General features: G+C 36.7%; 1 protein-coding gene across 1 annotated transcript in view; it reads right to left on the bottom strand.

The window, feature by feature from the left end:
* ELL2 (elongation factor for RNA polymerase II 2) overlaps positions 1 to 13051 on the bottom strand; it is a 70882-nt gene that overhangs the window by 39668 nt on the left and 18163 nt on the right. The window lies entirely within an intron of this gene.

Genomic DNA, 13051 nt, shown 5'->3' with positions numbered 1-13051 from the left:
CAAGCAAATCACACTGTCAGTTTTTAGACATTATCAAATGATGAATTTTGAAATGAAAAGAAAACAGGTATTCAATATTGGCCAGGGGAAACGGCTCATGAAAGGCACTTGAAAACAGTTGTGGGAACAGCAGCAGCAGCTTCCTGAGGGTGGGGGGTAAGGGAGGCAGTCAGGTGGGCAACTGGGAGACAGGTATCAGTAACTTGAAAAGCATTCCTACTTTCCGACCTAGTAATTCCATAGGTAGAAGCTAGCCTGAAGAAATAATTAGAAATGGGAATAAAGATTTATTTTACACACCAGGATATTCTTCATACCATTACTGTTATATAGAAACTATATAAGTAATAGGAGATGGCTCAAGAAATGCTAGCGTAGCTATAAAATGTATTGTTAGGTAGATATTTAAAAGTAACTTTTCTATTTAATCACATAGGAAAATTCTCATGGTATATGTTAAATGGAAAAGGCAGGATATTAAAAAAGCAATAAATACACTATGACTGCAATTTTTAAAGAGGTATGTGTGAATATGAAAAATAGACAAGAAGAAATCCAACAGTTTTTCACTGTTAGAGACATTTATTGTTCATCGTTAGTCATCTATGTACTTTTCACAATTCTCAAATGTGCATAATGTTGTTTTTCTATCAGAAAAACAATAGCATCTGCTTTAAAAAGAATAATTAGAATCTAAGTTATCTTAAATTTGCCCTTCATGACTTAATCACCTTAAACATTTTTGAAAAAAATTATATATATATATTTTTATAGAATCAGAAATTGTGAAAACTATAAGACTATCCAAAATTAATCCTAATTCATAATTATCTTATGCTTCAAGTTCTCTGAGGAAGGAACAGAACACTATCTTCCTTAAAAAACAAAACAAACACCAAACATCCCTAGTACAAAGTTTTTCTTTAAAGCCAAACAGGAAACTCTCAAACAACTGTGGGAATATAAATCAGCATCGTCTTACTGTTGAGTGGAAATAGAACACCCTCAACTACCTTCCCTCCTTCCTAATCTGTGAAGACTGACTTTAATGAATTGCCAACACAATTAGAGTAAGAGAAAACTAACAGGCATTCAGAGCCCTTAGAATTTCTTAGTGTTGATTAGTAGAGTATTAACATATTCATCAATATGGCTATGCTTTACTGTCTCGCGCTAAAATAAGATATTCCCAATATAACTGAGTGATTATGAAATACTCTAAGCTTTTTAAGTATTATTATAAAAGACTGCCCTCTTCCTATGGCTGCTAAAGTACCAATACGGGCCAACTTAGTTCTCCTTAATCAGTTCTCTATGGCATTCTGAGTTTTATTACCTGAAGCTTCCTAAAGAATCTTATCTTTTAAAAATTCAACTACTATTTTTCATTCCCATAATGTGTCCTTTCTAGACCCAACCGATCCCCAGGACGCTTCACAATACTGCTGCTCCAAAATGTCAACTGTTAGAAAGGAAAGTGGCCTCTCCTTCCATGCCATTGATAACACCAGCAACTCTGCCTGTATGTTCTTTCTGCTTGTGAGCAAGATCACAGATGGGGAGAAAACTTTCTTTCTTCACTGATAGATGACAAAGCAACTCTATCAAGTAGTTGACTAGCAAGATAGTTAGCTGGTGTCTAGCTATAGATAACTTCTAAGACCTGCTTTCTCCATTTCCCTTGTGACTCTATTTTTTAAAACCTTGAATATGCAGCCTTTCTCCTGGATTCTTGACATACTTAAACTTGGCATCTCAAAAAAATTTATGTAATTACAACAATTAGGAAATATACATTAATAAGTATATATATACATATATATATATATATATATATATATTATAGTATATCAGTAAATCACCATTTATAACATTTTGGTATACAGCATTTCATATTTTCTTTGTGGATTTATATTTGTGTTTGTGTATTTATTTTTAAATTAGTATAATGGTTTTCAATATACAGTTCTTTCACCTCCTTAATTAAGTTTATTCCTAGATATTTTATTCTTTTGGTACAACTGAAATAGAACTGTTTTCTTAATTTCTCTTTCTGGTAGTTCATTATAGTGTATAGAAACATAACTGATTTTTGTGTATTAATTTTGTATCCTGTAACTTGACTGAATTCATTTATTAGTTCTAACAGCTTTTGATGGAGTCTTTAGAGTTTTCTATATATTTCATGTCATCCGCAAATGGCAGTTTCACTTCTTCCTTTCCAATTTGAATGCCTTTTATTTCTTTTTCTTCTCTGATTGCTCTGGCCAGGAATTCCAAAACTATGTTGAATAAAAGTGGTGACAGTGGGCATCCTTGTCTTGTTCCTGATCTTAGAGGAAAGGTTTTCAGCTTTTTACTGTTGAGTATGATGTTAGCTATGGGCTTGTCATATATATAGATGGCCTTTATAATGTTGGGGAATGTTCCCTCTATACCTTGTTCAGAGTTTTTATCATAAATGGATGTTGAATTTTGTCAAATGCTTTTTCTGCATCTATTGAAATGATCATATGATTTTTATCCTTCATTTTGTTAAGGCAGTATATCACACTGACTAATTTGCAGATGTTAAAAACCATCTTGTATCCCTGGAATAAATCTCACTTAATCATGATGTATGATCCTTTCACTGTATTGTTGAATTTGGTTTGCTAATATTTTGTTGAAGATTTTTGCATCTGTGTTCATCAGGGACATTGGTTTATAATTTTTCCTTGTGGCACCCTTATCTGGCTTTTGTATCAGAGTAATTCTGGCCTCGTAAAATGAGTTTGGAATAGTTCAAGCCTGTTGTATTTTTTGGAAGAGGTTGAGGCGGAATGGTATTAATTCTTCTTTGAATATTTGGTAGAATTCACCAATGACATCATCTGGCTGTGAACTTGTTGGGAGGTTTTTGATTTGTTGGAGGTTTTTGATTCGATCTTGGTAGGTGGTATGTTTCTAGGAATTTATCCATTTCTTCCAGCTCATCCAATTTGTTATTATACAATTGTTCACAGTAGTTGCTTATGATCCTTTGTATTTCTGTGATATCAGTTGGAACATGTCTTTAATTTCTGATTTTTATTTGAGTCCTCTCTCTTTTTTTTCTTGGTGAGTCTAGCTAATGGTTTATCAATTTTGTTTATCCTTTCAAAGAACCATCTCTTAGTTTCATTGATCTCTTCTACTGTCTTTTCAGTCTCTATTTATTTACTCTCTAATATTTGTTATATTTCTTTTTTTCTACTAATTTTGGGCTTCATTTGTTCTTTTTTTAGTGCCTTCATGTATGAAGGTAGGTTGTTTATTACAGACAGTTTTTTGTTCCTTGAGGTAGGCATTTATCACTATTAACTTCCCTCTTAGACCTGCCTTTGCTGCATCCCATAAATTTTGGTATGTTATATTTACATTTTCATTTGTATCTGATAAGGGGCTAATATACAAAATGTATACAGAACTCATACAATTCTATAGAAGAAAAAACAAAACCAAACAATCCAATTTAAAAATGGCCACAGGATCTGAATAGAAAATTTTCTAAAGACATACAGATGGCCAACTGGTACATGAAAGCACGTTCTACATCACTAATCATCAGGAAAATGAAAATCAAAACCACAATGAGATATTACCTCACACCTGTTAGAATGGTATCAAAAAAAAAAAAAAAAAAGGAAAGAAAAGAAATGACAAGTTTTGGCAAGGATGTGGTGAAAAGGGGACCTTTGTACATTGTTGGTGAGAATGTAAATTGGTGCAGTCACAGTGGAAAACAGAATGGAGATTCCTCAAAAAATTAAAAACAGAACTACCATATGATCCATCAGTTCCACTTCTGGGTATTATTCAAAGGAAATGAAAACACTAATTTGAAAACACTCTGTATTCCTATGTTCACAGCAGCATTTTTTTACAATAGCCAATATATGGAAACAACCTAAGGAAGTGTCCCTCAGTGGATGAACAGATAAAAGACCATTAATGGATCTTGAGAGCATTATGCTAAGTGAAATAAGTCAGACAGAGAATGACAAATACCATATGATCTCTTTTGTGTGGCATCTATATATATACATCAGTGCACAAACATTTTGCTATTTCTCCCATTTAAAAAGAAACTTCTCGTCACTCTACCTTCTCACTATTGGGCCAGTGGTTTTTAAACAGACCACTTTACTGAAGAAATCTTGTAAGTTTTTAAAGTTTTTAACCTGGTATACTTGGATTGTCTGCAGATATTGGCAAATGTGCCCCCACTTATCTATTATCCATAGCTTTGATTTCCTTTCCTTTCCATGACATTACTGAGCATTCTCAGAACAATGTTAAACTATGGAGATGATAAGTGGGCAGGTGGATTTTGCTGCTGACATTAATAAGGATGTTTCTATTGTCTTATCATTAAGTATGGTAACTGGCTATTAGTTTGGCAAAGATGTTTTTCATCATGTTAAGGAAGAATTCTTCCTACTCCCTACTTACCTAAAGTTTTAATCCAGATTTAATACTGAATTTTTATCAAATGCCTTTGTGGCATCTATTGAAATATGTTCTGGTTTTTCTCATTTAAACCCTTGAAGATGACAGATTATATTTAAAGTTAATCATAATGAGAACAGACTTTAATTTATGTAATATTCGTTTCTACAAAATACAGTTTGGTAGTTATGAAGCTTGATGACATAATGAAGCCCTGTGAACTCATTGCCCAACTTAAGAAACAGAACATTAGCAATAATGCATCTACCAACCATCTGCTTCTCTCTCTTACCCCTCTGCCTGCCTTTCTCTACCAGAGGTAACAACTATTCGAACTTTTGTGATTATCTTTCTTTTTGTGTGTTTGTTTTTAATGCTTTTATCACAGGTGTGTATACACACTATATTGTTGGATTCTGCCTGTTATTATACTTTATAAAAATGAATGTCACACCACATATACTCATCTGCCCTCTTAGAGTTTTCACTGCCACGTTGTACAGAGCTCTAAACCGCTGCCTTTCGGTGTCGTGTACTTTTCCACTGAATCAATATGCCACAGTTTATCTCTATTAGCCTGCCATTGTTCTTAATTAGTATGAACAAAATTTGGCAAAAGGAGCTTCAAATTACCTAAATGTCAGTAACTAAAAGTACCAGCATTCAGAAGTGTTCACAACTAAGTATTCTTGACAGTTGAAAAAAACAATCTTTAAATATAGCTTATACCAGAATTCCATCTGTAAATACACATTTTTTTTCTTCTCACTGCTGGACTTCCAAGTATAATTAAATCCTATAAAATGTCCTTTGGAGTTGCTGCTTGAAAATCCTTTTGTTCCAAATCCCTAAAGGGCAAAGCCTCCTAGACAGCTCCATCCTGATAGAATGAGGTGCAGCATATTACCTGGACACCTCATGTACAGCACGTCCTACACCAAACACACCCCGTCTGCTGCCTTAATCTCTTCTGTCATCTATTTCATACCTTGAATAATGGCCTCAGCATCCAACCAAATGCTCATCATAAGTATGGAGCCATCCTTGACTCCTCTCTTTCCTGCTTTCCCATGAATAAGGAATAACTAAGCCAAGGTAGCTACTGGATAAGCACATTAAAATGCAAATCTGACTATACGACTCCCTGGCTAAAAATTTTTTAATATGTAGATGATAATCTCCAGTGTTTTTCAAATCATAGATTCTGACCCTTGCAAGCTCACGGCATTATTTTAGTGGATTGTGACCAGGATTCTTTTTAAACAAAGTAGAATAGAAAATATTAGAGTACATTGATGGGGGATAAATTTTGTGCCGTGAAACTCATGTTAGCTATGTGAATGTATACACCGATATGTGTAAAGTGTCACAAAATAAAATGTTTTTCTTATCATGAATTGTTTCTAAACATGTTTGAAAGCATCTACTGTATCTACTCCCTAGTGGGGAGGTCAGAGGTCCCTTTCAGAAAATGGTGGTAGTTAGGAACCTTCTCCTGAGAAAAGAATGTACAAGTACATAAACATATGCTATTTTTATCAGATTCTTTATGATAGTGAACCCAGATTTCCAGACCTCATCATAGACCTCCAGGGAGATTTTATAAATAGGAAGCACTGATCTCCAAGGTGAAATTCAAATTCCTTAAGAAAGTGGGAACATTTGCCACACCTGTTTTCCACTTTGCTCGTGCTGAATTATAGGGCTGAAAAAGCATTTTCCTCCTTTGATCTCCCAGCTCCCGGTAATCCTTGAAACCTCAGCTCAAACATTACTTCTTCTCTGAGACCTTCCTTCCTGACCATCCTTCTTCCCCTTGCTAGGTGGGGAGGTGCTCAACAAATATTTATGTGAATGTGAGAATGAATAAAATGCTCCCTGAACGTCTATTATAGGCAGGTGGATCCATGCAGTAAAGAGAACAGGCTCTGGAATCTGATGCCTAGATTTGAGGGCAGGCTCCCCTTCACTCACTAATTGTGTGAGCTGCAACACGTAATTTAACTTCAGAGCCGTAGTCTACACATCAGCAAAATGGGAGTATCTGCTTTATAGCATTCCTGTGCGGGTTACATGAGGAAAATAAATGTAAAGTGCTTATATAGGGTTCTCAGCATAAAAGATTTAATTAATTTTAGCTGTAATTATTGAAAAATAATTAGAATTTATATACAAAATAATAAAATAGGTAATTGTGCGTTTATGCTACATATAGTACAAATTATAAGGCTAGTTCGTTTTGAGAATTCTTAGCCTGATAAGGGCACATTTATTAGCTTCAAAGCAAGACTGTGGATGGGCTTTTCGAGTCTTTAAGTCAGTAAAACTCTTCTCTTCTAAACATGTTTTCAAAACAGGTTACTTTTAGAAGTTAAGATTTTTCAGCCTAAAAACAAATTTGAGAACATTTTAATTCCATACTCTTATTCCTTCAGAAAGTTTAAGTCACAATTCAAGAATGGTTATAAAAATACACCTTCACTGTAAATTCTCCAGATTATCTAACATATTGGGCTAACAAGCAAGCTGGTCAGGGGGAGGGTCAGGAAATAAAACTTTTGGAAAGATTCCATTTCAATAAGATCTTACTGCAGAACATAGGAACTCTCTATGTACTTTGCCTACATTGCTGTAGTTTATGGAATCTAAGATGCCAGCAATCATGAGACTAGTCATGATTCTATGTACCACTGCCTATTATAAAATGCTGACAAGCTAGAACACAATACTAAGATGTCACTGACAACGAGATGCATTCCAATTTCAAAGACATACAATGCTAAGAAGGAAACACACCTTGAAATTAATGACATATAGCATTTTTGTGTGGGTGTATTAAATACTGTTTGAAATAAGATATAAGGCTGGGACATATTCTGCTAAATTGTTTTACCTACTTTAAATGTTGACTTTTCTTTTGAAGAAAGCTCTTATAAGCTCATCTTGTATGCTTAGGATAAGATCTTACATATAGTAAGAGGTTAAAGAGTATTTAAATGATGGTCATGGTTCAAATTTAGGGTTGGTTTAGCTATAAGAACCATAGGTGTTACAGAATGATAAAAGATTATTTATCACTTAAATAATAAGTGCTATTAAAGTGACAATTTCTGTAACATACATTACTCAATTTCACACGTCTGTTTTGGGTGGGAAACAAGAAAGCAAAGCCATCATGGTAGATTTTATTGACAAATAGATGATGTCAGTTAGGAACAACAGCTGGTATTGCAAGGTCTTATTTACCTCTGTCTATACACTGTCTGCTGTGGTGCCTGGTACACAGTGAGTATTCAGAAATGCTTACTGAATGAAGACAGTACATTTAACTCACTGCTAAGAATGCACTTTATGGTATTTGTGGCTGCTTCAGATTTCAATCATAGTTCCAATCGCTACTTTCCAAAGTGACCGCAGTTTGGTGAAGGACAGAGCAGGACGGTTTTGCCTTCAACTCCTGTTCCTGGTCACGTTTCGGGAGGCCCGTCCTGCCTGCAGCTCATGCTGGCGCCTGCATGAGGCTGTGGGCAGCATGTACTTGGAGATAGTGTTCTCAGGCACCACAAACACAGAAAGTCACTCTCCCGTCCTGCACCATCCTGCACTCTTCCAGGGCAGGAGGTGGGCTGGGTCCCCTTTATGTCACTGGTGCCTATGGTAGTACCTGGCCACAGTGTGAAGTCGTGCATGGTGACTTGAGCTCACTGGTCTCCTTATTTAGAAACTCCCACAGCTAGTTCTTACGCAGAAAGAAAAGGAGGGCAAAGGTGAGGGCAACGTAAAATAAAGAAGTTGGTCGATTTAAAATGGCTTCAAACTATGATTCAATTATTGCTTGAGATAATATGAGTTTCCAGAATGTCAGCCTATTCCTCTGGCCAAATATGAGATTTCACATATATGTGTATAGTTACATGTTATACAGTATACATAAAATTATAATTTATAATCTTTGATACATATCAAAGTTTAGTATTTCTTTCAAATTAGGCAATTTACTCTTTTATTAATCCCTCAGTAAATCAACATGTGGTTAAGGAGTCGTAACTCCATGCAAATATTAAAATGTTATCTATACATGTCAACCACTGTAATATTAAAAAATTAAAACAGACTACCATTACGAAAGGATATCATTTTAACATCCTTCTAGTATTAATTACAGTCGGAGCTGAGTGTATAAAGGTAGCTGTTAGTCAGGAACCTTTGAGCAGACTGACTAAACACAACTGTTGGCAGTACCGGTGGGCCAGCCAAGCCAGAAACAGCAGGGAAAGCAGGCAGAGTGCAGGCATATCATCTGAGATGGAATGGCAGTGTTGGGGATTTATTTTTATCTCTGCTGCTGTTTCAAGCCGATAGTTATCTTTGCTTCCCAGGTATCAAGTAGGTTTGAGAAGGGTAGTCGGCAGGAAGCATTTGCAGGTGGGCTGAAATTGCCTACTAATTTCAAAGACCATATAATTTAGTTTTTCAGGTCCAACTTCTCCCCAGCCCTCCAAAAGAAAATAAATATATTTTTTAAATTTCTAAATGCTTTCCTAAATGTGGAAACTAAAGAGAAAGAGAGAGACGGGCAGAGAGAGAGAGAGAGACAGAGAGAGAGAGAGAAGGCAAATCCAAACCTCTGTTCTTTAGAGTTAGTGACTCCACTGCAGGCATTTTATAGCACAATTCAAGACTTTAAAGTCAGCGTTTAAATACTGATTAAGTCTTCAAGTCACTGTGCCTTTTAGAAAGACATACATTTAAAACTTGTTTGGTTGGCTGTCTCTTGTTTATTCTTGGAAAAGTGTGTGTGACTTAGTATTTTACAGGAGACACTACACGGTACTTAAAGAAAATATTTTCTATTTTCAGTCCTTTTCTTAAAAATAATTTCTAAATTAGATATGCAAAACCAACTTCTATTTTCTAAAGGCTCTGGGATTGCTGAGTCTAAAGTAAGCAATTAAATGACAAAGAATTTTGGAATGACAATCTTGTAACAAGTCCTGAGTTAATACTGGTGTCTGGAGTCCCATTTACTATGACAAAGTTAACACTGCATCTCAGTGTCCTGGGACAATCAGCCCCTGACCAAGAGTCCCTGGGGCTGCAGGCAACTCCACTCGGCAAAGCCACCACAAACCAGAGATGTGGCCTTTATTTCCTGTGGGAATCCTTGCCATTTCAGATTTTATCTGAATTGTAAACATCCCACACATCTATCTTTTTGTGTATGTGTGTGTACATGGATTTGAACAGGCCTTCTGGAATTTTACATACCTATTACCAGGATATAACATTTTACATCTTCTGAAACCTTTGTTTAAAGCGCTAATTCATACCAATCAGAAACACACACATAAGCCTGGTTCCTGACAGTCCTGTTTCCGCGGAAGTTCCCCGTGGAGCGTTCTAGGTAAGTCCTACATTATTAATTCTTCTCTGAGTATTAGTCTGATTGTGTTTGGCAGACTCTGAGTGCCCCACGGCGGATCCCATGTCTTACCCATTCCTGTATCTTTGTACACTACGCACTTAGCAAAGTATTTGGTGCTAGTAAGGGCTGAAAGAATGTGCAACAAATAAACAAGCAGAATCAACCTACTAGCACATCAATTGATTAGCTACCCGTGTATAGTTTACTGTGAAAAACAACTATGTCAGTAGAGAACTGCATCAGCAACAACTGCTATTACTTGAGAAGCCTGAGTTAGCCTGCTGTGAGCACCTCTCCTGTTAACGCTGTGCAGCAATAGCGGGGAGACTGTCCCCTGGGGTGGAGACCTGGAGTTGTGGTTACAGCTCTGAGTCCAATCGCTGCGTCTTTAGACAAGAAACTTTCAAACATAAAAATACAGGATTTAGTTTTTAAAACTTCACCGGAACACACTTTTTGGTAAAATTTTCACCTGCCACATACTCAGTATCCAGTTAAAATATAAGAGACAAAACTGTTCTGATGTGCGTAAAGCTTCCCCGACAACAAAGACGTGGCTGTTGGAAACCAGCTCCATGACCCAGCGCCTCCCTCTGAGTGCTGGGCCTCCACACCTCAGTACTGCGGCCCCTGTGACTCTTACCAGCTTCCTTTTCTGTTCAATTAGAATGGTCTATGGAAATGGATGATCCCAGGAAACCTTCGGTCACGAGGAGCCTAGGTATGGATCAGAGCCTGTGAGGATAACTGTGAGGTTGAGCCCTGCTCTTCAAAACCCACAGGGCGTTTTTTGGCTGATTTATGCAGCTCCGGATATTCATGAGTTTAGAAATCACAACCAAGGATTCCTATTGATATTTCCTCCTCTTTCTGAATCCTTTTATCAAATGCCACCATGACCATTCAGTTTCCTGAGCACCTTCTTTCACTAAGGCAAAGGGGTGAGATGAATTGTTAAAGACACAATTTACACTTTTTATGCCATAAAAGCTGCTGCCCAATTGTGACAATAAGAATCCAGATAATCAATGATTCTCAGAATTTTTTTTTTTTTACTCTTTGACAGCATACTGTTATACTTTATTTAATGTTCCAGCCTACATTTATTTAGAAGAAAATTTCAACCTAAGAGAACATGTTCAGGCACAAAAGTTAATATGCTTAAAAGCTAACCTGCCAAGACCCAAATTCTGACCTTCTAAAGACATTACTGAGGGGAAAATCCTATAATTAGTAACAAGGAACAGTATAACCATGCATTGCTTAGCATCAGGGAAATGGGATATAATTTTAATACTAAATGTTTACTTTCAAAATGATGTTTTAATAATACTTCCGTTATACTTCAAATATGTCTACATATGACCTTAGCATGGTAATTATATATTTTCAATCACTTTTGATGTAAAAACTGTAAATTTTGTTAGACTTACCAAATCCTTTCTAGGAAAACTTTCATAGTTTCTGAAACACTGTATTAAAAGACGACTAAAGTTCTCAGTAAGAAAAAGTATCTTTTGTGGAAAATCTAAATTTAAACCTTCCATTTTAAAGTCCTACACATTTTCCACATAGGAAACCTCTGTAAGCATACTTCTTCAGGGTTTCTGAAGCTATCAGCACAGGCACTGTTAAACTCTCATGGCTCTCGAGAAAACAGAGGAGCACTGTACAGAAGACCCTCACATTTGGGGCTCTGCATATTCCCTGTGAGCTGTGCCAACCCACTCTCTCCCTTGTAATGACTCTTTGTTTTTACTAAGTCCCAAAGGGCTGGTGAGAGAGAGCTCGGCAAAGAGAAAGGGGGAGGGGTGGATGGAATGCAGCTGCAGGCTCTGAAACAATGCTGAGTCCATATATTTTGTTCCCAGTTAGAATAATAAAAAAGGGACTGCGGTGGGGGTGGGGGTCAAGGAGACAGAACCCAAAGTAAGCAAGGTAGGGCTAAGTATTCCATAGCCCTCAGTCCGCAGCTTCCTTCCCACCCACCGCTCCACTTTCTCCTCTACTAAATCCAATAACATTTGCGTTAAAAAGCTTATCTGTTAAAATTCAAATACCCATTAAGATTTTAAAGCTGTCAGTCATTTATATTTAAGTTACTTTTAACAGTGAACTATACTCAGGCAAGAATGGAGTAGGAAAAGAGAATAGAGCTTGCAAAGATAAAGAAGGGAAGCTTGGACACATGAGACAGGAAAGCTTGGGGGAAGTAGGTAGGAGAATTCAGAAAAGGATGTCCAAGGTCTCAAATATAAACTGCCTGCTTTGCAATGGTGCCTACGGCCTGGGGGAAACTGGTATGACAGAGAAAACCATATTCCTTTTTTTTTTTTTTTAAATTAAAGTTTATTGGGGTGACAATTGTTAGTAAAGTTATAAAGATTTCAGGTGTACAATTCTGTAATACATCATCTATATATGACATTGTTTGTTCACCACCCAGAGTCAGTTCTCTTTCCATCACCATGTATTTGATCATATTCCTTTTAAGACTGCTAAAAGCTGCATGTGTAGAATCAAGAGTTTGAAAGCCTGCACATGTTGGTTCCTCATTATTCAGTTCAATCTGGTGCTTCCTAAGAACCCCTAAGAAAATGTCCTTCACTTGCATTGCCCTACCCTCCATGTCCCAACTGGGAGAAAGAGAGAATTTAAGGGAAGAAGCAGAGTCCAAACAAGGTGGCAGCTGCTAGTGAGGGAAAAGCAGCTCCAAGCTGACTCGCCTCTCCTAGGTCTTGTCCTCTCCTCCCAGACAAGCCTTTACTGAATCCATGGAGCCCTCCAGGGCTCAGGGACTTAGGCCCGTCTCTGGAACATCCCTTCAGATATTATTAATGCCATTAAAATTTTCCAGAAAACTCAAGAAGCCTTAAGTAAACAACTGAAACTAATACAGACAGAATCAGCATGAGCTAAAGACTACCTAAACAGCTTTAAAAAAAAAATCCAGGAGAATGCGTGTTCCAATTAGGATCCCACTCAGGAACCCTCAGGAACTGGGATAGAAGAAAAGGCCTTCGTTGTAGAGCTATCACGTAGAAAAGCTCTGTCATCCACACACAAACATCTCCTTCAAGTGAGTATTACACAGATTTACAAGTACTCCTAGTTGATATTGAATAATAATTAATCTCTTGACTCTTGAAATGTTTT

The sequence above is a fragment of the Rhinolophus sinicus genome, linkage group LG03, assembly GCF_036562045.2.
Source record: "Rhinolophus sinicus isolate RSC01 linkage group LG03, ASM3656204v1, whole genome shotgun sequence".
Taxonomy (NCBI): Eukaryota; Metazoa; Chordata; class Mammalia; order Chiroptera; family Rhinolophidae; genus Rhinolophus; species Rhinolophus sinicus.
Note: the sequence above shows the minus strand (reverse complement) of the source record. Positions and strands in the feature narration are given on the sequence as shown.